The sequence below is a fragment of the Myotis yumanensis genome, unplaced genomic scaffold, assembly GCF_028538775.1.
Source record: "Myotis yumanensis isolate MYYU_CA2020_CCGP unplaced genomic scaffold, mMyoYum1.0.hap1 SCAF_6, whole genome shotgun sequence".
NCBI classification, from domain to species: domain Eukaryota; kingdom Metazoa; phylum Chordata; class Mammalia; order Chiroptera; family Vespertilionidae; genus Myotis; species Myotis yumanensis.
Genome location: NW_027223757.1, coordinates 54,630,120 through 54,656,127, shown reverse-complemented (window position 1 = coordinate 54,656,127; position 26,008 = coordinate 54,630,120).

The window sequence follows — 26,008 nt, the reverse complement described above, 5'->3', positions numbered from 1 at the left end:
AAAACTATTGTTGGTTATCTGCTCCCTGCTGCATCATTTCTTCTGTCCTATCAGATTTCCCTAATTTAGGATACAATTGATTCCGTGTAGCCAAAAAACAAACAAACATCACACACACACATACACACACACACACACACACACAGACACACAGTTTGGTTATGCAGAAAGAAGTTAAACTGAAACTAAAATATTCGGCAAGAACTCATTTTCTACACACTTGGGATTTTCAAAGGGAAGTGCCACTCTAACCTTTGCTGTCAACACATCAACAAAACTGTTCCCAAACTCTAAGATAGTTTTCTCTGGCCCTCTGGAGAACACTTAGGAGCCATACTTTTCTCCATGTCAATTTCCTTCATCCCTTAACCCCATGCTCAGGTCAGTCTTCTCTGGACCTCTGCTACTCTCAACTCTGTTCTCCTTCCATCAGTCCTCCTCTCCCCACCCTGAACACAAAGTCCAGAATTCTCCCCCAGCCATCACCGAAGTCCTCAATCCTTGACTCTTTGTCCCAAGTTGGGTCCCTCTTTTTCTTTACAACTTGAAACAAACTTCCAATTTGAGTAGATAAACAAAATACGAATGTTCAAGTAGTGTCCAACATTATTGACCTGATAATAACCACACGAAAATTCACCAATAATAATAAAATTTTATTTAATTATCACCTCATGTGCCCCAGAAACTTCAGAGACATTCTCAATTTTAATGCCACAACAATGACTAAGTCAAGAGCTCAGAGGGGTTATTAACCTCCCCAAGGTCACACAACAGGTCAGTAACAGGTCAGGATTCAAAGCTAGGACTGTCTGATTCCAGAGACCATGTTTTTGAACTTTCATCACAGTTGGTTCCTCAGACTTGTCAGGAACACAGGACAAGAGCAAGTCAAGTAACAACTCACTTAGTTATTAATACCCAATCTTTGGGCCATGAAACAAGAGATGTGAGGCAGCATCAGCAGGTGCCCCTTGACTTACTGTCATCAGGCCAAATCAGACATCCAGTCCTGCAGTCTCACTCAGCTCTAGACACACTCCAGCCTTTGTCACAGTGCCTGGTGATTGTGATCTTTGTTCTGCCTTCCCAACCAGGTTATGAGCTCCTCAAAGGCAAGACCTATGCTTACTCATCTCTGCATCCCAGTGCTTCACTGAACAGGTGTTCCAATACATGTTTATTAATGAATCCAAACTGAGTCTAGGACTTGAGGTTATGACATCTCTTGCCTGATTGTCTTTGCTTGGCTTTGTATCTGCCCCTATTGCTTCTTTATGTTTATACTAGAGTCCCAGTGCACGAGTTCGTGCACCAGTGGGTCTATCGGCCTGGCCTGCAGGATTGGGCCAAAACTGGCTCTCTGACATCCCCTGAGGGGTCCTGGATTGTGAGAAGGCACAGGCCAGGCCAAGGGACCCCACCAGTGCATGATCAGGACCAGGGAGGGACGCGGGAGGTTGGCCAGCCAGGGAGAGATCACGGGAGGGTTCCAGGGCATGTCCAGCCCCTCTCACTCAGTCCTGATCAGCCAGACCCCAGCAGCAAGCTAACCTACTGGTTGGAGCGTCTTCCCCCTAGTGGTCAGTGCACGTCATAGTGACTGGTCAACTGTCTGTCCCCTGGTGGTCAGTGCACATCATAGCGAGCAGTTGAGCTGCCTTAGCATATCATTAGCATATTATGCTTTGATTGGTTGAACGGCCGACTGGTCAACCAGATACTTAGCATATTAGGCTTTTATTATATAGGATTCTCTTCTTTTTTTAACCTATTTTGTATGGTTTGTCTGTTTCTGCTGTTCTCATCTGTTGGACTAAGATAGAAAGCAATCCCAAATGACCATTTCTCCCCACTAAAATAGGAACCTGAATCATGGGACCAGACACTTCCAGTTTCATGGCTGTACAAATAATCCCTCTTTCTATTAAAATTCAAAGTATGGAGAGAACTAAAAGAAAAAACTTAAATACTTCAAAATATGCAAGCAACTTTAATAATAAAATCTCAAACTGCAGAAACTTAGGCATGAAGTGGGGTGGGGGGGAAATAAAGTTTTCAGCTCAGACACTAATATCCCATAATGGTGCCTGCTGGCTGCTTTGGATTGAGAAGAACTTTGAGACCAAGCTCTGCCTCAGGTGAAACAAGGCTGATGGGAGGTTGGGAGATGGCCCAACCTTGTATTTGCCACCCTTGGGGTAACTTACAATACAATACTATTACTAAACCATTGCACGATTTCAGATTTTTTAGTACTGCCCAGCAAAAGAAAACTATGCAGTGGTTCTCAACCTTCTGGCCCTTTAAATACAATTCCTCATGTTGTGACCCAACCATAAAATTATTTTCGTTGCTACTTCATAACTGTAATGTTGCTACTGTTATGAATTGTAATGTAAATATCTGATATGCAGGATGGTCTTAGGAGACCCCAGTGAAAGGGTCCTTCGACCACCAAAGGGGTCGCGACCCACAGGTTGAGAACCGCTGAACTAGAGGATTGTGGGCATACCTGTGACCCAGAGCAGAGTCACAATCCATCCGTCTCTGTTGTTTCATCATTGAGTTCTGCCTTAAATATCAATAGGGTGTCCCAAAACAATGTAAACATACACTTTGAATAATTATAAAGGCAGTATTTATTAAAATGCATTTTATTTTCAAAATTGAGTTATCAGCTGTTAAAGTGTGTATACATTTTGGGGGACACCTTGTATATTTTATGTTCTTCTTTGTTTATAATAAAAATCAGAAGCCCAGAGATCATTGGTGAAGAGAAATCAGAATTTCCAGGAGTGGCCACTTTGTGGGTAGTCACCATCAATATGAAAGGCAACTAAGATCCTACATAATCAGGAGAGACCAAGGAGAGAGAGAGATCGAGGTCAGCGGCAGCTCCCTAAGTAGGACAAGTGAAAACAGGACCACCTGGAGGGATACTCGGGTTTCTAGCAGGTGGCCAGAGGTGGAGTAGTGGTAATAAATAGAAGCTACTCTTCTTATTGACGCCTACGTTATTCCAGGCCTCTGTCTAGGCACTTCACATGCACTGTTCCATAATAATGTCCCTAAAATGTTGAGTGAAGAAACTGGCCCAAGGTCAAAGAATGAACCACACTTTAAAACAAAGTCCATTTAATACACCAAACTGTATTTTGTACCAAATTAGTTAATAACTGACATAGGGTCAAACTCAGGAAATGACCTGAAATCGCCTGTGGGTTGGAGTAATTAAATGATACAAATATATGAAAGCTGACCTTTCACTGTGATCTTAAGTGATCTTTTTACCTAGAAGTCTTTTTTTCTATTTTTTTCTATTTTAATATTAAAAATTCACTAACTCAATTCTGTCATTCTAAATAAAATCTTAACCTACTGATGGGAATTTCTGGAAAAAAGATGAGTCCCTCATCTTTTTTTTTTCTATTTCTGAAAAACAGAAAGAAAGACATACACACGCGTGTACACACACACACACACACACACACTGTTTCTTGACTACCATGCTGAGTCCATCAGACAGGGCTCTGGCTGCAAGTGACCAAAGATCCTGCTCAAACTGTAAGGAAAGATCACTTATTGCAGGTGTAACAGAGAAGACCGAGCTCAATTCAAGGTTCACGCGATGTCATCAAGGACCAATTTCTCACTCCCTCAGCGCTGCCTCCTGGGCACTGCTCCAAATGCAGCCTCCAGATGGACGCAGGACCCCACCGCAGGCCTGCCTCTCCTCTCACTGCAAGAGGACAGCACCTGTGCATCTCCCAGGAGCCCAGGCAAGGTCGCCCTGTGTCTCCTTGACTGCAGGCAGCACAGCTCCTCCCTGAAGCAGCCCCTGTGGCCGAGCTGTGACGCTCTCAGAAGCATAGTCACAGCGGGCACCTGGGCGTGCTCTCAGCATCTCTCCAGGACGCTCCAGAAACCTCGGGGCGGGCACATGGTGATTAAAGCCAGCAAGTGCCGGCTAACAGAGATGCAGTCCAGAGCCTCGCCGGGGGAGGAGCATTTCCCTCTCAGTAAACATGAATTACACGCTCAGAAATGTGCCGCGATCCCAGAGAGAAGTTCTAACCCCCCAAATGAAGATGGATGTTTTAGGCCAGTGGGCCTCGTCACTGAAATACGCACCGCGGCCTGAGCGGGCCAGTCACATGAACACGCCGGCTGTCCTCTCAACGGCAACAACCCCAAACCCAGAACACTGCTGAGTCTCCAGGAGGGAAGAAAGCACCAGAAACTCAGGAGCAGGATTAAGGAAGGGCTCGAAAGTCACCTTTCCCCTCAACGAGTCTGCTATTGCCATAAATGACAAACAGAAGTGAGTGGAAGATTTTTCTTATCAGTGGGCAATAGTTCAATATAGCAATGAGGAGAGCTGGTGACTGCGATAATCACCAATGTAACCAAATTTGAACGGTTTTGTAAAATGCCTTTAGTCCTCTTGATAGAAAAGGGACGCTATAATTTTGAGTAGATATTCCTGTGACACCCACATGGACTGTTTGTCACTAACTAAGAAAGCAGCAGAACAGCACATTTGGACGCAATGACCTCTAAATGGAACAAGAGAGGTTCTTAAGGGGCTGGGATTGCAAAGAAAGGACAGGGACATCCCTCTGGGCATGTGGTAGGGAGGAAGGGAACCAGAAATCATTGTGAACCAGAAGAGAGAATATTCATAGGTGAAAAATGAGAAGCAGAAGGAAAAACACAAAAGAAAATTCAACAGCTATATCTCTAGCCACCTTAGGCAAACCAGTTCATCTCCCCAAATCTCAGTTGCCTCATCCATATAAAATTAGACTAAAACCTTTCTTCCGGGAATGATGTACTGCGTCCTTTACTGCTAAGAAATCTGAGTTAAGAACCCATCTGTCATCCACATTACTTAACTGGTGTGGGTCAGATTTGGGAGACATTTTCAAGATGTATGTTTTCTGGCGATCCTCTCCTATTTAATAATAAATATTTGATTATGAGATTTTGAGTTCTGTTTCTGAATGAAGGGGGGAAACGGGGCTAGGAAAGAGAGTAGAAAGAACACTAAGAAAATAAACCAATAAACATTCTGACACTTGTTTTATAACCACAGAAATGCTGGTTACTCTTTAAATTATCAGATGGCTCTCGGGAGATTCCAATAAAAACATTTGCAAATAAATCTCTATCTCGGAATAGCATTAACAGGAACACAAGGTCTGAAAGGTGCCCTGTGCCATAAAGCACATTGCATCAGCAGATCCTCACAGGGCAAATCCTGGAGACCAAGGACCCCTGTCCATTCACCTGGCTTCTCACGAGAAGTGGGGCTACCCCCTCCCTTAGGTGGGTTCTAACTTTGATTCTAGGGTAATTTTAGAAAGAAACGTTCAAAGTTCTCTACAGACAATACAAAAAAAAAAACAAAAACCCAGAAGAAGAATCCAGCTAAAGTTCTGAGTACATCGTTTCTTTCATGAAAGGAATAAATAATTCATCTGATCTATTATTAAATTTTAACAAGGGTTATTATTTGCGACAGTTGGGGAGGTCAACCTGACTTTAAAATCATTATAAGCTTTCAAAGAAATAAAATCATATTCCACAGACTAGGAAAAGCAAACTCCGTATCAGAGTGGGGATTACAATCTCGCTCAAGGCCAGGCCAAAGCTTCCTCTCCAGCTCCGTTTGACGGGAGGGTGTCGTGGGAGGGAGGAGGCAGGTCTCAGGTCCCTTCATATTCCTGGAGAGTCTGCTGTTTGGCCGCGTGTGACAGTGTTCCCTTGGGAGACACACCCCGAGGCCTTCAGCCTGTGCCATCCCTCAGGGAAGTCCTGGGGAGGCCAGGGCTGAGGACCATGAAGGAGGCTTACCCAGCCACTCTGTCCCCATGTCCTCACGGCCGAGGGCCCACTGATGCCCAGTGTGGAAACCCTCTCCTAGAGCTGCTCTGATCAAAGAAAGAACTCCTTTGTTACGGCCTTTAGTGTCCGTATTCAAAGTGCCAAAGTACCCAATCGGCTTGTTTGTTATCCTATTTAAGCAGAATATGCCTGGCCGTATTTAGGGTAGCAATATGCTTAACATATATGTGCTTTTCTGAAATATATATTTGTATTGATTTCAGAGAGGAATGGAGAGGGAGGGAGACATAGAAATATCAATGATGAGAGAGAATCACTGATTGGCTGCCTTCTGCATGCCCCAAACTGGGGATTGAGCCCACAACCTGGGCATGTGCCATGACCGGGAATCAAACCATGACCTCCAGGTTCATAGGTCATCACTCAACCACTGAGCCATGCTGGCTGGGCAACATATATATTTAAACACTCATATTTTACACTTTCTGGCTTCCAATGAACAGACTCTGGTTGAATGAAGTATACAATAATAAATGAAAGGTACTCAGTAGCTAGCTAAATGCCTGAGTTTCAAGAGGTTCAAAATAATTTATGTACTATTACTAAAAACCATAATTGATAACATATAAGAGAAGTTATAGCTATTCATTGATAAAACATTGAAAAATTAAGAAGTCCTCATATTTGCTAATGGAAATTTGTAATCATTTTTTAAGGTCAAGTCAGCTTTGAAGAGATGATGAGCAAATGATAACAATTTTTGAAAATGCAATTAAAGCCGTTAGGTGGACTGTGGTAAATTCATCATCACCCGATTTGATTGTCAGGATAACTAAGAAGAACACTGAGCCCAGAATACTGCCGGGCTCACACCCACAGAGCCACAGGAGCATCACGAAGCACTGGGAGCAAACTTCTCTGCATTTTCACTTCTCTGAAAGGAAACCTGTCTCTGTCTAACAGAGGCCTCTATAACCTCATTGCTTCATGGGGGACTCCAAAGTAACACATAAAAGTGTATTGAACTTTATTAGTATACACTCATTCAACAAATATTTATTGAAGCTCTTTTATATGTTAGACTCTGTCGGAAGACGCAAAGCTAAGCGAGACGATCACAATATTAAAGGGCAGGGATAAGTACATGTTAGCCCACAACCTTCACCTTCCATCCTCCCTCTGACCCCAGTCAATGCCCGGCTCATTTTCCTTAGGGCTCCATGGGACAGGCAGGGGAAGGAGAAAGGGTACTTTAGAGGGAAAGTGAAGGGCTTACTATGCACGTTCCCTGATTTCTTCTTTGTTCCATTTGGGGTTGGATGACTCATCTCTGTGGGACATGCCTTTACCTATGTAGGACGGAGAGGAGCTCGGGGCTGCTGCCCACTCAAGCCGTAGAAGACCATGTTCAGGGACAGCAGGTCTTCCACAACCAGTGGCCCCTAACTACCTCTCCACCTCAAGTTCTACCTGTCTCTGAATATACTGCAGTTTGCCTCTATTTAGCATATTTCCTCCTGATGTATTTCTACTTGTCTAAGTATCATCTTTAAGGACCATCATAAATATTTCCTTCAAACATTGTGTATTTATTGATTTTTTCTCCCTAAGCCCACCCTTCAAATATACACTTGCCATTCTCTGACTCCCCCTAAGTGAGTTTATATCCACCCCAAGTATTTCATTATGCTCCAATTTGTGTTATAACAACCTGGGGACTTTTTATTCCCTTATCCTCATTAAACTGTAAAATGCTTGAGAGAAAGCTCTGTATTAGATTTGACTTTACCTCTCTGGTCAGAGTAGAGAGCAGGCCAGCTTGTATTTTGTGTGTGTCTGTGTTCATTTATGTAACTAACATTTATTAAGCATAAACTATGTGCCGGACACTGGACTAGGGAGCATAAATTGTTTCCCTGCCACCAAGGAATTTATACTCTAGTGACCAAATAGTCATTGTTTAATGAATATATGTTAAATTAATCAAAAGAGCACCTCCTATACTCAAAAAGACCACTTTCCTTTTAACTCCATTCTGTCTCCTCCTCCACTTACTCTTTCAAATTCATTTCTGCAAACGGTAAACTAAAGACTCCCTACCTGTGGAAAGAGAGACTGAAAATGAAGACAATGATTTAAGAAAAGAGATACTTTATCTTTGAGTGGTTTCCACTTCCTCAACGGGTGGTTAAGGAACATATTTATATCTTATGGCTTGACATTTATGAGCCCCTAAAGGCAAGGAAGGGAAACACCCCTCGTGTCTTGTAAAATGGTAAACTTTGTCTGAACAAATGGTGTTCTTTTCATAATGAAAATGATAGTAATAAGTCCATGGCTTTTGCTGGCGATTTCCCCATTAACGAGCATTCTGAGAACATGACAATTATGTAACTGCTCGTGTCTACCAAGGGCCAGACCAGACCCACTCACAGGAACAAGGCTGCAGAATGGAAACCTTCTCCCAAGATAAAGGCACCCCCTCCCTCTTCCTGCTCCCGGGCACGGCTCTTCTGAGGCTGGCCCCCAAGTCAGTGCCCATGCTCTTAGGGCTGTGCATGCTCCCCACAATGTTCCTGAGTTATCTCATACACCCCCGTGGCTTCAGCTAGCAACCCAAAACTCCTGAATCTGTATCTCCAGACCTCACTTCTTCCAAAGTCCTGATTTATATATCCAACTGGCGCTGACATTTCTACCTGGAGGTCCCATGGGCCCATATTCCTGCAAAACCAGAATGCATTGTTTCCTTCTCCTTGCCTCACAACGCTCCTTCTCGACTCCTCTGTATATTAGCACACTCCTTTGCAGGAGCTGCTCCCTGGAGTAGAATGCCCAACCCAACTTCACTCCAGGACACATCCTCCCTCCCATTCTCCCAGTCTCAGCTGAAGCAGGGCCTCCTCCAGGGTGGCCATCCTGAGCTGGGGAGCAGGATAAATGGCCCTTCTCTCCACTGCCAGGGACCATGTCCCGGTTTCTGTTGGAGCTCTTGTCACATTCTGCAGCATTATGTTGAGTAACCAGCTTGTGATTTCTTGAAGCCCTGACTGTACTTTGGAATCACCTGTGGAACTTTTAAAATTACAAATGTTGGATTCCCCTCTCCAATATCACCCCCACACCCCTACACACACTCCTCCCCAGAGAACCTAACTTAATTGGTTTGAGGTGCAGCCTTGGTGTTGGGTTTTTTTTTAATTTCCTGATGACTCTTATGCCCAACTGAAATTGAGAACTTCTGGCCTGAGGAGAGTTATTTCATTCGGATTATCTTTACGTGTTATACATGTCAGGTGCTTAATAAGTATTTGTTGAGTGAATGAATAAGTATAACATCTAAGCAAATGCACAAATTAAAAGCCATGGAGTCCCAACCCCACCCATCACCAGTACCTGTCAATTCTGCCTCTGAGAAATGTTCTATTCACCCTCTCATATACACCCAGGACTATGACATTCCAGGCCCTCACTTTTGCCTATCAGACTATTGCATCTTGCTCTTCCTCCTTATTCTCTCTTTGTTTTAGAGTCCCACAAGTTACCCTCTACTGCTAGAATTATCTAGAGTTACCTTTCTAATAGTCTAACCATGTCTCTTTTTCACTTAAAATGGATTTGTGTTGCCTACATAATAAAAATCTAAACTTTACCACATGAGCACCTTAATTTTCCTCTTTCTCTGCCTGGCATACTTCTACTTTTCTTCATGAACCATCTCATACATTAACTCTTCTACCAAGCCACCCACGCCCACAGCTCTCCCAGGAAAAGTTGTCATGTCCCTGCTGTGCCTCCACAGTGCTCAGGGTACGCCTCCTGTATGGCTTTTCTTTTATTGTGAGTTGACATTATTGGTTTGCATATCCTGTTCCCCACATGTACTCCTTGAGGACAGAGGCCTGTCAGTCATCTTTGTGTCCCTACTGCCTAGCACAGGTCTAGTTGGTAGCTAAGCAAATACACATGGAATAGGAGGATAGATTAATGAGAGGAAGAGCGAGAGAGTGAAGAATTCCATTTATATTTAGAGGAAGGAGCAGCCTAGGAGGTAACTATGGAAAAGGGAGGCCCCTCAGGAAACCAGGCCCCAGTCTGCAGGAATGTGTTCCCAGTCACAAGCAGCCCTGAGTAACAGTAATTCGAACTCCTGGGTCAGGTATACCTGGCCACTCACCTCCACAGCCTTTGTCCATAGCCTCCTTGTCAGCCAGTGCACCCTATGCTGATGGTCACCAAGGCAAAATGACTCCCACCTGAGTCTATCTACCATTAGAAGGGACTCTGAGCCACAGAAGGTTCTGAGGAAAACTGTGGGCCTCACTCATCCAAGATGTCTACACACTTAAAATTAACTTGTCACTCTCAAGGTACCAAGCATTTACAACTTTGATGCTTTTATTCTCACTTCCAAATTGGCCATACATCCTGTGATTTGCTGCATTAACTCTGCATTGTGGGAATGCTCTCTCCCCAAAGAACAACCAGAGATAACTTTTTTTAGGCACTGAACTAGTCATGACCTATCTGAACACTTGCAGATGCACGTTTTATTAGTGGGGAACTCGAGGAGTTAGAATCTTCCTCTCTGCCCAAGAAAGGGTGGATCAACTTGCCTACAGCGTTGGCAACTGGCCTAGATGGCACACCCCTCTCCATTGTTATACTTCTCACCCAGGTTAGTCAGGGGGCTAATTATGAAACCAGTGTCTGTGATGATTACACGTTAGGTGTGAACTATACTGTCAGTGATAATTACGGGTTATTGAGGTGGTTATTTGGGTTTGATTGACAGAATGCACGCACTGTGGGAAGCACAGTGTTTTTACTTTCTGGCACTACGTACACCGCATGAGAAAGAACTGTATTTCTGAGGAAACGTAAGAAAATATGCACAGCAAAAGTTCTGTATTTTTGGAGTCAGAGGAAATCCTTTCCTAGGCATACACCTGAGGCAGGTGATTCGAAGATGGAAATGGTGGAGAAGCAGGCAGTTTGGAAAACCAAGAGTGACCATGACTTTAAAGCCAAATGGTCCCCGAATTCACTCATGCCAGCCCTAACTCTGCTGCAGCCTTAGAAAGAGAGGCAAACATGTCCTTTACCTATAAGATCCCAGGAGTGCTTTGAAGCAATTTTTATCCTCTGAACATAAGAAGTATTAGAAGCCTGTTTCCTTAGCATCATCACTCATTCATTGTGCAATACAACAGGAGCACTCAAGAGTCCTTCACATCAAATACTACTGGAGACTGTTTCATCCTAGAGCCACACACACACACACACACACACACACACACACACACACACTGCTTTGTTCCACCTCGGAAATTGCTGATTTTCCTATAACCTACAAAGTAATAAGAAAATCTAGCTTTGTCACTGACTGGCAGGTTACTGTCTATGCAGCTGGCTCCAAAATGGATGCTGACATATCTCACAGGAATAGACTTCTCTGTGCAGATATTTTCTGGTGGCACAACTTGAGGGCCCTGGGTAGAAACTGTCAACTAGTTGACAATTTTCAATTTCAACCTTTTCCATTAACTTTGCAGAGCAACCTTGAATGTCACTAAATGGTTATAACATGACTTTGTGGTTTTCTAATTTTAACCGAAAGCTGAATAAACGAGCATCCGCACAGGTCTCCTGTGGACTGTGATTGTGAAGTAGCTCTACCTAAGCCAGAATCACCCCAAACTGCCAGAATCACCCACATTGCTCTGCACCGCAAATCAGCCTCCCTTGGCTAACTTTTCTGACATTCCTATGGCCGAGAAAATTCTTGTTCGTTTGTGGTGAGTGTTCTCATTACTGGTTGCCCTTGATTCATGGAGAAGGGGCTTAGTAGATCAAAAAGGCCAAAAATTTACACCTTATTCATGGATTATACCCCCACTCTCCTCAAAAAAAGAAAGCCTATAAAACTACTAAGCTTGCACTTACAAACCAGTAACTCTTAAAATAAACTATGTTCTTGCCAAGAGGTGTGTAAAAAGTAAGAAATTATACACGATAGGACATGATTTAAGCCATAAAAGCAGAACACCTTGGCACAGTTAAGAGGGAAGCCTAAGACCAAAGTCCAAACCTTCCCACAATCCGTGCAGGGCCCAGATCACCATAAGCGGCATTATTAACTTTACATGTTTTCATAAGTTTTCAAAAGTTCTCCCCCAAATAGAACCCCCTTGCTCATGTTTCACTCTGTGGTCCACTCTGGGAAGGCTGAAACAAGGAACGGCAGCCCCATGCTCACACATACGTCCATTTATAGGCCGTTATTCTCCAGATTCACGGTTGAGAATTCAAAGTTCTAGAACTTTTCATGATCCTTGGGACCTATTTGAAGGTACCCCATACATTCTTGGAAATTGCCAGCACTCTATGCCTTCTATGTGTAACCTGAGGAAACAATAGAAGTTTGCCCTCTAAAACACAGGACTCTTTGCTGAAGGCACAAAGCCACTGAACAACAGAACCGGGGTGGCGGGGGGGGGGGCGGGGGGCAAGCCTGAATGGGGAATCCTCGAGTGCAAAAAAAAAAAAAAAAAAAGAAGTAGCTTCACAATCCAGTTAAGTTCACATCAGATTGCATGCAAACATTATTTTTAAAACCAAATGCAAATTCTCAATTCCCTAGTATTTCAAATTTATCAGCTAGGAAAATATCTCCATGTATCTTATGAGCCTTTCTAAACAGCACGAAGAGATGCACGTTCCAGATGTTGACAGCTGTAATAAGTAGTAAATTCTTACATTTGCTAAATTAACTTTTCTCTTTTCCATTTTGTAAATTTTAGGGTCTAAGACTTATCACCAACTATTCCAGTTGTTTTGCTATTGTCACTTAACTTTCAGGCTAGCATTCTCTAAGTGGAAAAAAAGGGGGAAGGGGGTGACTTTTAATGAAGTGCAAGTCCTCATTCTCTCCTTTTACACCCAGGTCCAAACCTGATTTTATTTCTGAAACAGTGCAGACTTTTTCAGCTCATTTCATTCGTTACAGGAATGCCCACTCAAAAGAAGGAAAATGAGTCCCAGAAGAACGGCGTGGGCACGGTGGGCTTCTGAACAGAAACCAAGATGGTGAACACGAAGACGTCCTCAGTCCTCCCACTCTCCTGAAGTCTACTTATTCTCCACTGGCTGGAAACCATTCGTGAATGTTGCATCTCTGACTTTCTCTTACACCTTTTCAATGTAGCAGGACGTTAAAATGCACGCTGCAATCCAGCCAGAAGAAAAACTGCCTCCCAGGGCCTGCAACTGCTTTCAGATTTGAGAACTGACTTCAAAATCAAAAAAAGCTTCTCTGAGCAAATTTTCTTTTCTGAAAAGAGTCTATGAGGTGCCAAGAGAATGACTTTAAGAAATGTTTTTGGAAGTTTCTTGACCCCAGAATGTTTTCAAGGTGTCAATTTGGGCTGATCCCCAATAATAGCAATCCATAGGTTAGTCAGATGTCAGGTTTTAAAGTGTGTGGCATTTTTAAGAGTGTTTTTGTTCCTTCTCTTCCTTCAAGCATATGCCAAAAGTAAACACTAGGCCAAGTTCATTGTTATGCTTTTCAATCACAAGTCTTGTATCTCTGTCTCTCTCCTCTCTCTACCACCACCTCAAAATCCAATCAGCAACTTGGGGTGGTGAGCACACAATGCGGGTACAGATGATGTACTGTAGAACTGTGCACCTGAAGCCTGAATAATTTTGTTAACCAGTGTCACCCCAATAAATTCAATAAAAAGGAAAAATCCAATCAGCAGAAGGCAGGGGTGAATAGGAACCACCCACACCATGGGACAGCACTCAGGGGACATCTTGCCTAAATCTCTCAGCTCCTCTCGATTGTCCTTAAAATTAACAATTTGATCTGGGTAGGCGCAATAGAATGCCATTCTTCTAAGGTAATGAAAAAGCAATCCCACCAAACATAGGAAGGGCCAATCTTAAAAATCCATAGAAAGTTCCTTTTTTTTTTCAGATGAGGACCCACTGGTTGGCAGAATTGAAAACAATGAGAATTGGAGGTTCTAATCTGTGGGATGAGTTCGTTCAGACACAACATGAAGTTCCTGATAAAACCAAGAGCAAGTTACACTTTGTTAGAAGTAGATGTTGGGTTTACAGAGGGAAGAAAGAAGACCTGGGTATCAGAAATGTAATATCCTCGTCTGGTGCCATCTTTCATTCGGTGCCATCTTTCATTAGCTAATTTTTTCTTTCCTGATCAAATAAATTCAATCCAAAATATCCTTGGAAATTCACAATAAAATGGGGAATATATGGTTCCTAAAACTCCATTATTTTCTAATTTTACTTGTTAACATTAAAGAGAATTATATACAAAACGTTAGCTAGGTTTCATGAAAGATGCACAAATAAATAAGAGCTATATATTTTGAACACTAACGGCATGACAAGCACAGCACTAAGCACTTTATGAGCATCTCACTTAATTCTCAGAATAACCTTCTGAGGTTGCCAACTGTGGTTCCAGCTCCACTGTGATGTGAGTGCAACTGCAGGAGACTCTGATTCAGACCTTCTGGCCATCGGAGACCTTCCCACATTCCTGGTCTACAGAAACAGTGAGAGCCAATAGCAGAATTGTTGTTCTTTGAAGCCAATAACTGTTGTGGCTATTTATTATGCAGAGATATATAAATGAAACAGATATTGGTGCCTGGAGTAAGGTGACGCTGTTACAAAAAGCTGGACCACATGACGTTGGCTTTGGGTCTGGGAGGTGGGTGGGAGGTGGAAGACCCAGAAGGAGGCTGTGAGTGAGAAGCCCAAGGGGCCTCGGCGAGAGCGTTAGGAGAAGCCTGAAGGTTCTTGAAGAGACGGTCAGTGAGAGTGTAAAGGGAAGTAAGGAAAATGTTACTGGAAGCTGGAGGGAATGGGACCCTTTTGGTGGAAAGTTTGGTAACATGGTCACTGGAAGAAACAGAGAAAAAAAATTTAAATTGTATCTAATGAACCTAATAATCTAGCTAGGGACACTTCAAGGCAGGGAGACATTTCTTGAAGACTTCAGCATCTGTGTGAGCAGCCGGACTAATACCAGCATTTTGACAGGAAGTTCAAACTAGATGATGCAGAGAGGCCATTAAGGAGATAACTACGCTTGCATGGATAGCATCTCTCCCTACGGTCTTTCTCTAATCCCAGCTGCTTCAGCATCCTGAGATTATGGGTCCAGCCACTATCCAATTGCTATCACACCAGGGACAGTCCAGAGCCAGAACCACCCAGCTGAGCCACTACCAAATTTCTGAATTGTGAAAGAATAATGGCATGATCGTGGCTCTTTAAAGTCACCAAGTTTGGGGGAGATTTGTTGCAAAGTAATTAAAATTTGAAATGATGTTAATATGAAACAAAAAACAAAACATTATCTATACCTTTATTCCTTGAGGATGAAATAAATTTCTCCCACAACTCATCAGCACTGTCAAATTATATTGGAAACAATGTAATTCTTTCTATACATTCATTCATTTAGTTACACCATGTATTCAGGAGGAAGGGTTAGGTTTGGGTTTTTACTTCCAGAAACACAAGAATAGGTTTATAAAGTCAGTTCTTCCTAAAAGTATAGACAGAGGCTGAATAATCAATGTAATTATAAATGTCATTCTATATGAGAGTTTTCATCAGTTCTCATATTTTTCTTCACACAGTTTTTTGGGTTTTGTTTTGTTTTGTGATGTAGCCATAAGTGGCAGAGGCTACTTTGAGTCATTAAATCCTGTTTTATTTTCTTTCTGGGCATATGGCAAGACTACCTTTCCCAGCCTCTCTCACAGAATAGGTGGGGCTATATGACTGCCCAACAGAGCATGGGCCAGAAAAGATGTTTACCTTGTCCAAGCCTGACCCATAAAAAACCTCTCACCTTCTCGTCTCTCATTGAAAGCTATATGCAGAGTTTCCAGAAGAGAATTCCAAAGGCCTTGGGATGGGGAAATCCTTTAAATGAATGAGCCATCACCTTAATGAGTATAGAAAGTAGACCCCACCACACCCTCCCTCCAGCCCACAGTATACCATGACATAAGCAAGAAGTAAATTTTTACTGTGCTAAGCCATTGGACCTAGAATTGTTTATTATAGCAGCTAGCTTGTTCTGACTAATACTTCATGGCTGGAAAATCACTGAATTACATTTCTTCCTATAATAAAATCACTAATATGTAATAAGACAAGCTGCTTAGACGTCAACAGAGTATAACCCTGAGCTCTGTGATTTAAAGACTTTTATAAACATCAAGTTGTGATCATTAAAACTGATTTCTTCATTTCATAAAGTCTCTGATTTCAAAGCAAATACCAAGTACCATTTCTTACCTTTCCAGGGGTACGTCTTTGCCTTTATGCTATTCTTTCCTCAAATTTGTTTCCTTCTGAAATGTGACTCACTTTTTGAAGATGTCATGTTTTTCCACCATCCGACAAAGCAAACATCAAATTTTATTAGGGTAATTATCAGCCAAATTTTATTAAAATTAATCATCTCCTGAGCAGGTTTATGGTATGATAACTAAGAAAAATGGCAAGTGCTGACTGGACTAGCCAAATAAACAAACAAACAGACAAACAAGCTGGTTTTCTTCATTCGAAAAAAAGCAAGCTTCTCTAACTAAAAGAAAAAAACTCAAGCGTCAGTCACTGTTTCTCAGCAGGAGCTTTCTACATTTCTGAGGATTTCCTTGAGTAAGAAAGGAGGAATCCTTACCAATGCCTCAGCGGGAGCAGAACTGAACACAGGCCTTGGAAGCTCTGGTCTAGACTGAGATCTGAGCCACCATGGAGCCCCATCTTCCTAAGCCAGGTAACAGGTCGTGTCCAGCATGAGGTGCCACTGACGGAGGCAGGCAGCACTTTAAAGTGGCAACAAGGATTTGCACCACACCACTCTTTATTTAGAAAATCATTAGGAGAAACAGTCTTTGGTCTTTAAACAGTGAATATCACGTTTCCCTTTGAAATCTTAAGTGTATAGTCAGCTTTATCCTTTTAACACTAAGGATTTTTAAGATGTAAAAATATAACCAATTCTTAACTGGAGCTCAAGTCAGCTTAACCATAAAGTGAATATTTTCAGAAAAGTTTCTAAAAGGTAATTGCTTAACTACAATAAAGAGCGGTAAGGTAGGTTATGTGTTTTCAGGCATTAATGTACGCTCAGCACTTTTAAACCTCTTACGACAAGTTGGTAGCTAATTGCATTTCATTGACCTATGTATGTAGCATAATGTTTTTTAGGAAAAGAGCACTCTTTCCAGCTCTACAAAAGCAGTTCTGGGGGAAATTATTTGCAAAACACATATCTGATAAAGGACTTGTATTCAAACTATGCAAAGTACTCATAAAACTCAGCAATAAGACAACAAACAACCCAATTAACAATGGGCAAAAGACCTGAAGACCTCCACATAAAAGAGATATACACATGGCACACATAACCATGAAAATATGCTCCACCATATGACATTAAGGAACTGAAAATTAAAGTAACAATAAGATGCCACTACATACTTATTATAATGCTTACAATCCAACAAAATGGGAAATATCAAATGCTGGTGAGGATATAGAACAACAGGAACTTTCATTCATTGCTGGTGGGAATGAGAAATGATACAGCCACTTTGGAAGACAGTGTGCAATTTCTGACAAAGGTAAGCACAGTCTTACCATAAGATCCAACATTCCTGCTCCTAGGTAGTTACTCAATTGAGCTGAAAACTTAAGTTCACACTTGCACATGAACAGCTTTATTCATAATTGTCAACACTTGGAAGCAACCGAGATGTCCTTCAATAGGTGAATGAATAAATAAATTATGGTACAATCAGACAATAGAATATTATTCAGCACTAAAAAGAAATTAACTATCAAGCCACACAAAGACCTGGAAGAAACTTAAATGCATGTTATTAAATAGAAAAAGTCAGTCTGATAAAAACTACAGATTGCATATTTCTACTATATGACATTAGAGAAAAAGCATCACTCTATAGAGTGCATAGTTGCTAAAAGTTTGGAAAGGGTAGAGATGTATGAACAGATGACACACATTTTTACGGCAATAAAACTATTCCACATGATGTTGTATGGTGGGCTCATGACATCATGAATTTTTGAAAAGTCATAAAACTATACCTCATAAAGAATGAAACTTAATGTAAACTATGTACTTTAATGATAATGTACCAATATTCATTGTTCATTAATTATAACAAATGTACTACATCAATGCAAGATGTAATGGGAAAAACTGTGTATAAGAGAGTGGACATATGGGAACTTCGTACTGTCTGTTCAATATTTTTCAGTTCTAAAATATAAAGTCGATTAACAACAACAACAACAAAAACTCACAGGTGGCCTGCATTTTAATTTAGGTGATTTTTCCCTGATGAGTTGCTTAACACTTGGTGTGACCCTCTGCCCTACGGAAAAAAATGTTTATCCTGTACAAGGCCTGAGACTGAGTGTCAAGGGAACTTCAAGCCATTCATTGCCATCAGGTTAGGTTAATAATCAGGTTAATGCCTGAGCACACGGAACAGGAATAGAGGCAGAGGAAGAGAGAATGAGTTGGTACTTGCATTATCCAGGGATTTTAGAAATGTCTGCACAGAATCAATAGCAGCAGCTGTTAGTGGTCATACATCACCTCTAGGACCACAGGACCTATCTGCTCTGCAGAGTATGGTGCAAATGAGGATGCCTGCAACAGTGAATACCGCAGTGGGTACTTACGTCACCAGCACCAGGCACCTGGGCAGGACATCACCAGTCCTGGAGAGGAAGCGAAGACATTTTCACACACCTGTGTTGCTTCAGGAAGATCTGCCATGGTCTGGAGGAGACCTCCCCTCACACCAACGAAGTAGGGGCATGTTTAGTGAGCAAAATGACCAACAGGGGCTCTTTTGCCAAAGTGATAGAAGAACTGCACCCCCCAGGGTGAAAAGGCAAGTGTTTCTCCAGTACTGGTGCTTGTCCATTATGTGCCCTGGAGCAGGAAAAGGATGTTTCCTCTTGCACAGCTTACTCATCCTACACTCTACATTTCCTGAGAAGACTCAAAGGGTTTGAATTCAATGATAGTCTTCAGGCTTGGACAGTCTTTTAGTCCAGAAATGTGTGTGTGGGGTCCAATTAAACATATTAATGTGTCTTAAAATTAATTTATTTTCACAATAGATAAGAATTCAAAGAAACAAGATTTAAAAATACCACATTGAAACTTCTATTTGGTTTTCTTCTTCAAATAAAATGCCTCTTTATCTGCTTCTACTAAAAACAAAGAGAGAAATTTATGCTGTCAAACTCACAACTATAAAAAGAAGAACTAAGGGGGAATTTTAATGAGTTTTCTGAGAATACATTGTGGCTAATTTTATTGGCATATAGGATATCTTTCTATATTTAATTATTTTTATTTCAGAAACAACTACATCTTTTGTTTTGGGCTGATATGCATTCTAAGATGTGACCCATTTCTTATTTTTTAAATTAATAAATGTGTTCTTTACAATTAAAAGGAAACTTTATCAGCTTTGCTGACAGCTGTGTCAGAAAAGTCTACAAAATCACAGTTAGTAAATTGCTAAACTATTAATTCATCTCAGGGTACTATCAATTCAGAGTTACTAAAAATTCAGCTTTAGATACATATAAGAATATATTAGGTAATCATCAAAGTTATAAACAAGAAGAAAGCCAAGTGAGACTCCCATGTTCTAAAGCATAGAAAGCACAAACCTTGGATCCAACAAATGGTTTAACACCCTAACATTGCCCAGCTGTAGAAAACCCTAGAGACAGATGGCTCATATTACATGGTGATGGAGCTATGGCGGCGACCTCTGGGCAGGACTGGGATCAAAAGAAACTAGTAAAAGGGGAGTGAGGACATTCTGCAAGTAGATCCTGTCCACTGCGGGGTATCTGCGCTGGTATAAAATCATACACAGAGAGACCTGGTTGGTGATTCAGTCGGTTGGAGCATCGTCCCTTATACCAAAATCATACGCGATGCCTTTCATTCCTTCAAAAGAGAAAAGGCCACCAAAAAACCCCAAGGTCACAAAATCCTTGACATGTCAATCACTGATTGGGAGCTCAGCACAGGGTCCATAGCTAAGTGTAGCTAAAGGAAGATCAGTATCCTTGAGGAGCTTGCCACTGGGTGAGCCACTGTGAGAAAATGAGCACCCCTCCCCCCCCATACCATTGTATGAACAGAGTTGATGCAACAGCTGATCATCTCTTCTTCTCCTTCTTGGTGTTTAGTCTGAGCTCATAAGTAACTATGTTTATGTGAAAATTGTGACTGTAGTTTAGAGGGAGATTTTTGTATCTTTTTACAAACAAAATATATTGAAGTAAGAGAATGTGGCCTTGATGGATGTGGGAGGGATTCCTGTGAATGTCTGTGGGTTTAATGATTTGGGGGAAACTCTTCCTGAGACCAACCTATAGTGTTAGCTGGTTGACAATGTGCCTACTCTCTCATCCACCCAGATGTTTTGAATGCTTTATAAAGAGTCTTATGATTTGGGAAAGATCATACTGTAGTTACTTATTCCCAAGATCCCTAATACACTAAACTATATATATAGCTCATTCCACATCACTGTCCACAAACTCCCTTTTTCAGTGGAATTCCAGAGGTTAGCAAGGGACTTCAAGTCATCCTTTAACTTCGTGCTGCAGTTTTTCATTCCTGGTCATCCTGGCATTCCTAGAGAAGTGATCCCTTTCCATAGTACACAAAGTGGAAGATATACAGGCTCTTTAAATGGGAGATACTCCAGGAATGAGAATAATGGGACTTAAAATAGGAGAGATGCTGAAGATACACACCCAAACAATCGTACAGGGCGAAAGTTTCTAACAAACTCCTGCATAATTGTTGTTTTCTTTTAAACTTAATTATTATTGTTATTATTATTATTATTATTTTCATCCTCACCTGAGGATATGTTTTCACTGATTCCCGAGGAAGAGGAAGGGAGGGGGAGAGAGAGAAAAACATCTGTGTGAGAAAGAAACATCAATCGGTTGCCTCCTGGATGTGCCCGACTGAGCACTCAACCTGGGTATGTGCTCAGACCGGGAATCAAACCCACAATCCGTCAGTGCAAGGGACAATGCTCCAACCAACTGAGCCACACCAGCCAGGGTATCACCGGTTACTTTTTAAGCAAACAATTTGCTGACTTATTTAATTGTTTAATGGCTGTCAAACTTATCATCACACAAAACCATTTGGCTGTGTGAACACAGCATGGCTAGAGGAAGCAGGAGTCTCTGCCCTCCTCACAGCAAGGCCACAGTGTAAGAAGGCAGCAGAACCCACTGGGAGTGGGTCCCAAGCATCGCTCTGCTGGCTGAGTGGCCATCCCACCCCTCCTCACGTCTCCCTTGAAAAAACCTGCACACCAAAGAGAGGAGAGGCGACGGAGAGCAAACAGCCTGAGGAAATGTTTGGTGGAGGAAAGGAGACAAACTCTATCAGAAAATGTGCTTCTGTTTCTGATTATCATATTTCAACTATTTGTTCTAAGTCCTGCCCTGACCTCCTCTCTTGGGTTGTTTCTGGTTAAAATACTACACACATTGTCTTTGTACACAGTGGTGAACACACAGCTCTGTTATGTTATTGAACTCCCTTGACACTCCTGGGAAGCATTACCAGGGATATCTGGTGCTGGCTACACCCTCACTGAAATCTCGCAAGGCTACTGCAAGTTCAATGTCTTTCTTTGGGACTTTGGGTAGCGGACTCTGCGCTGCTATAGGAATCAAACAATTAGGTGCCTGGGAAAATATTAGAAGAGTTTTGTTTTCTTTTTTCAATTAGTTCATTCTTTAAAAGACCAAAAAAGTGTGGCTTCTACAATATTTGGTAACAGTTCTCCTAACTCCTTCCACACGGGCTCCTGAGGAGAGGCTTCTCAGATACTCGAGGAGTTTGTCCACTTCAGCCAAATTTGTCCTGCTCTGCCTGGTTTCTCCCATGTCCCATGCTGCTGAAACAACCCAGAAAACAGTGCTGCATGTACACAAGATTCTGGCTGGTCACTCAAAGGTAGTTAGTGATCTTTAACTGCATTTTTTCCAACTGTAGCTTGGTTAGAAAAGGTGAAACTCCATTTGTCTGGTCAATTTCTTTATGATTCATATAAAGCCTGCTTATTATTCATTTCTCAACAAGTTCCCCATGTTAAAATTGAGATGATTTCCAAATGAGCAGCCTATCAGTGTCAAGTCAAAGCTAGGAACAATACGCTAAAAGAATTTTGTCCTGTTTACTAGTGTTTTTTCTGGGAACTTAAAAAATTTAATCTATTATCACTTTTAAGGCTCAAGTCAAGTTAGTATACAGCTGCAATGTTCTAAAACATAAAACACTAATATCTATACTAACAATAGCCTAGCTGGTTGTCACACCCTCACACATCACATCGTCACAAGATGGCCACCACAAGATGGCCACATGCACAGCGGAGGCAGGGCCAGCAGAGGGGGCAGGTCATGGCAGGGGAGGCCAGTTGTGGGTGATCAGGCTGGCAGGGGAGGGCAGTTTGGGGCCATCAGGTTGGCAGGGGAGGGCAGTTGGGGTGATCAGGCCAATAGGAAAGCAGTTAGGCATCAATCAGGCTGGCAGGGGAGTGGTTAGGGGGTAATCAGACTGGCAGGCAGAAGTGGTTAGAGCAATCAGGCAGGCAGGCGAGCAGTTAGGAGCCAGCAGTCACGCAGGGATCGGGCCTAAACTGGCAGTCAGACATCCCCCGAGGGGTCCCAGATTGTAGAGGGTGCAGGCTAAGCTGAGGGACACCGCTCCCCCCTGCCCCCGCACGAATTTCATGCACCGGGCCTCTAGTTAGTATATAACCTTCACTGTTCTTGGTTTATTGAAGGACTTGAAGATTGGAAATTTTCTTTTGGATGAATACAACAATCTCAAAACTGTTGGTAGTATAAATGTCTATGTCTATGTCATTAATCCAGCTGACAGTGACTTTAATTCTTTGAAACACAGGCCGAAAGGATCTCAGGAAGCAGTGCTAAGAGTTATGGCATTTTCCCCAGGTAGAGAGATAATTATTTCAAAATGTAGTGGAAACTTAATAGTTGAAGCATAGATAAAACTGTACGATATGCCCACACAGAATCTCTTATCATATTAAGTTATCATGTGGTATATTAATTTAAGTGAAGTCTCATTTTAAATGTTGTATGAGTGCAAATAAAACTCTGAATTTAGCATTTTATAAGTGCACTTACATGTGGCATAAATACACATTCTTTTGTCAGTGAAACTATTTTGAGATTTCTCTCAAAATGTTATTTTATTCCAAATCAGCCTGACCAAATAATCTGGAGAGGAAAAATTCCTTATGCTTAACATTTTTTGTTGCTTCTCAAGAATTGCTAACTAAATTCAGAGCAATTCTCATGGAAGTAATAAAACCCTGAAAACAACCTGCATTGTTACAACTAAAGGTTTCCAGAGTGGCCTCAGAGGGCCCTGGAGACTGGCAGTCCATCTTGCTGTGCTATTCACTGGTGGTTACAGCTTTCCCGACAGGGACCCTATTGAGGGCCTTCCAGGCCAGCCATGCGCACTGGGGGAGATTTTCACAGAGACCAACATCCCCGCAAGCAAAGCTCTATTGCTTCCTAGGCTGCTCTTGTCTTAAGAGGAAACTCTGTGGGCCTGTCTCTCCATCTGCCCTCCCGGGAGCCTTGGCTGTCCAGGTGGAGCCCGTAGACAAATTTTTCCTGCTGAACCACAAGTGCCCCAAAGATCATGACACTCCTCTAAAGTGTCATGATCTGCAAAAGCTGTTCTACCTCCTTGCTTTGTAGAAACAGACAATGTGTGCAAACATAAATAAATCAATAGAATCACACAAATTACAATAATAACATAACCAATAGCAATGGAGTACTTACAGTGAGCTCTATGCTCTTAACCCATATTAATGTTTTTAATCAATATAAAACCTCATGAGGTAGACACTAATATTATACCATTTTACAGATGAGGAAACTGAGGCACAGAAAAGTAGAACTGTGGTTCCAACCCTAGAAGAGTGAGGCAGAGGGGGGAAATGAGTAAAGTGGACCAGGTTCCCAAGGCAGTTGGGCATGGTGGGTAGTTGACTGAGGGTAATGTTGGGATTAAAAGGGCAGATACTATTTGGTCTCCTCATGGACTACTGTCAAAAATAAGGAACTTGACAATACTGTAGTGGAATGCAAATAACAAGTTATGAAATGCCAGGCATTGGCTAAAGAAAACATTCCTAGAGAGCTGGCTAAAAGAACCCAAGAATGTGAAGCACAAAATCAAGTGATTTTACATAACGACAATGCTTCACCCTGTTTTTCCTAAGCATCCTTACCCCTACGAGAATTGCTACTATAAAATATGTTGTTACTGAATATTTTATCAAGTTATTCATAGACCCTCTTTATCCAACTACTGCTAAGAAGAATGAGCGTGTTCTCAGCTAGAGGTGAACTTTTTGGTCTGCCTGTTTGTAAATCTTTCAGACTTCGGATTGAGTAATACCACGGAGTTGGAGGGTCTTTCTCAGGAGCAGTTAAGCACTCAGTGAGGAGGCTCTGCCTACGCAGCCCCTGAACTGCTTGCTCATCAGAAATACCGCCCCAGAGTGGATGTCTGGTCCATGTCAGTAAATCACCAAATTCCCGTGTCAGGTTAGGAACCCTGAGTGATAATCCCTGCAGATTCACAGCTGCATGAAATCTGGCCAGTTAGGAGGACAGGGTGTTGCAGAAAGCACTTTTCCCACCTCAAGTTTAAGAAATCACACGTAGGTATCACCTATCTTGGCAAAGATGCTGCACTGCTGTAATGTTAAAGATGTGGGGAATTTGTGAAGATCTAAGGCCTCTGTGATCTTGTGGCCAACTTACTTCACTCTCAGACCCACAGCAGTGCAGGCATGTGATAAGAACACAGTGACCAGTTCTCGAAGACCTGGTCCAACATCACACCCTCCAGGAAGCCAGCTCAGACACTCAATCTTCGCACCAGGTGGTGGGTGCCCTGATCACGAACTCTCATGGGTTTGGTTTTCTCCGAGTGGGAGCACTTCCCACCCTGTGGAGTCAATCTGCTTCGGCTGTGGGTTTTTCCCCGTGGACACTATCCTGTCATCATCACGGCAGAGCCAGCACCTACATGTGGGGGGTTTGACAGGAAGTTCATAATTGTTGTGTGTTTGGTTTTTTTGGATGGACTTTTTAGTTATCTAGAAATGTTAATGAGTCATTTGTCATCCATCCGTCATTAAGAGTTTAAGCAGAACATTGTAAACACAGAGCTCAAGCTTAAAATGTGTGAAACATGTACTAAAATACTATACCGATGATAAAAAATGTCATCCAAGAAGTCAAATGAGGTTGCTTTAAAGAAGAAAACATGTGATTCATTAATATGCCAAAGTTCTGCAAGCAGATTGTCATTTCATTGCCCGATGCAACCCAAGCCTCAGTTGTCCATAAATGCGTACAGTTAATGGAGAAAGTCTGCAAAGGATTCAATCTTAATTCATTTTAAAACTCCCCTTGGAAATCATGTTTGCACTCTTTATTCTTTTAATGGGTCTTTTTCTTCATAAAGGCTGCAAAAAAGCTGTCAGAATCACTGTGTCCAGAAAGCTCCAAGGCCTAATCTTAGAAGAGTCTAAATTAATAACATTTTATTATATGAAGAAAGACAGTAGAGTGAATATAGTTTTAATGGTTAAAAAAGTAGATAAGAAAATAAATAAAAGCCCTAGCCAGTTTGGCTCAGTGGATAGAGCGTTGGCCTTCGGACTGAAGGGTCTCAGGTTTGATTCCGGTCAAGGGCACATGCCCAGGTTGCAGGCTCAATCCCCAGTAAGGGGCATGCAGGAGGCAGCTGATCAACGATTCTCTCTCATCATTGATGTTTCTATATCTCTCACCTTCTCCCTTCCTCTCTGAAATCAATAAAAATATTTTTTAAAGAAAAGAAATAAAAGATAGCAAATGTAACCCACAATCTTTTCCTCTCACATCTTCTTTAGCTACTTTTAGATTCTGCTCATTTCAGCCTAGACTTGGAGAGTTT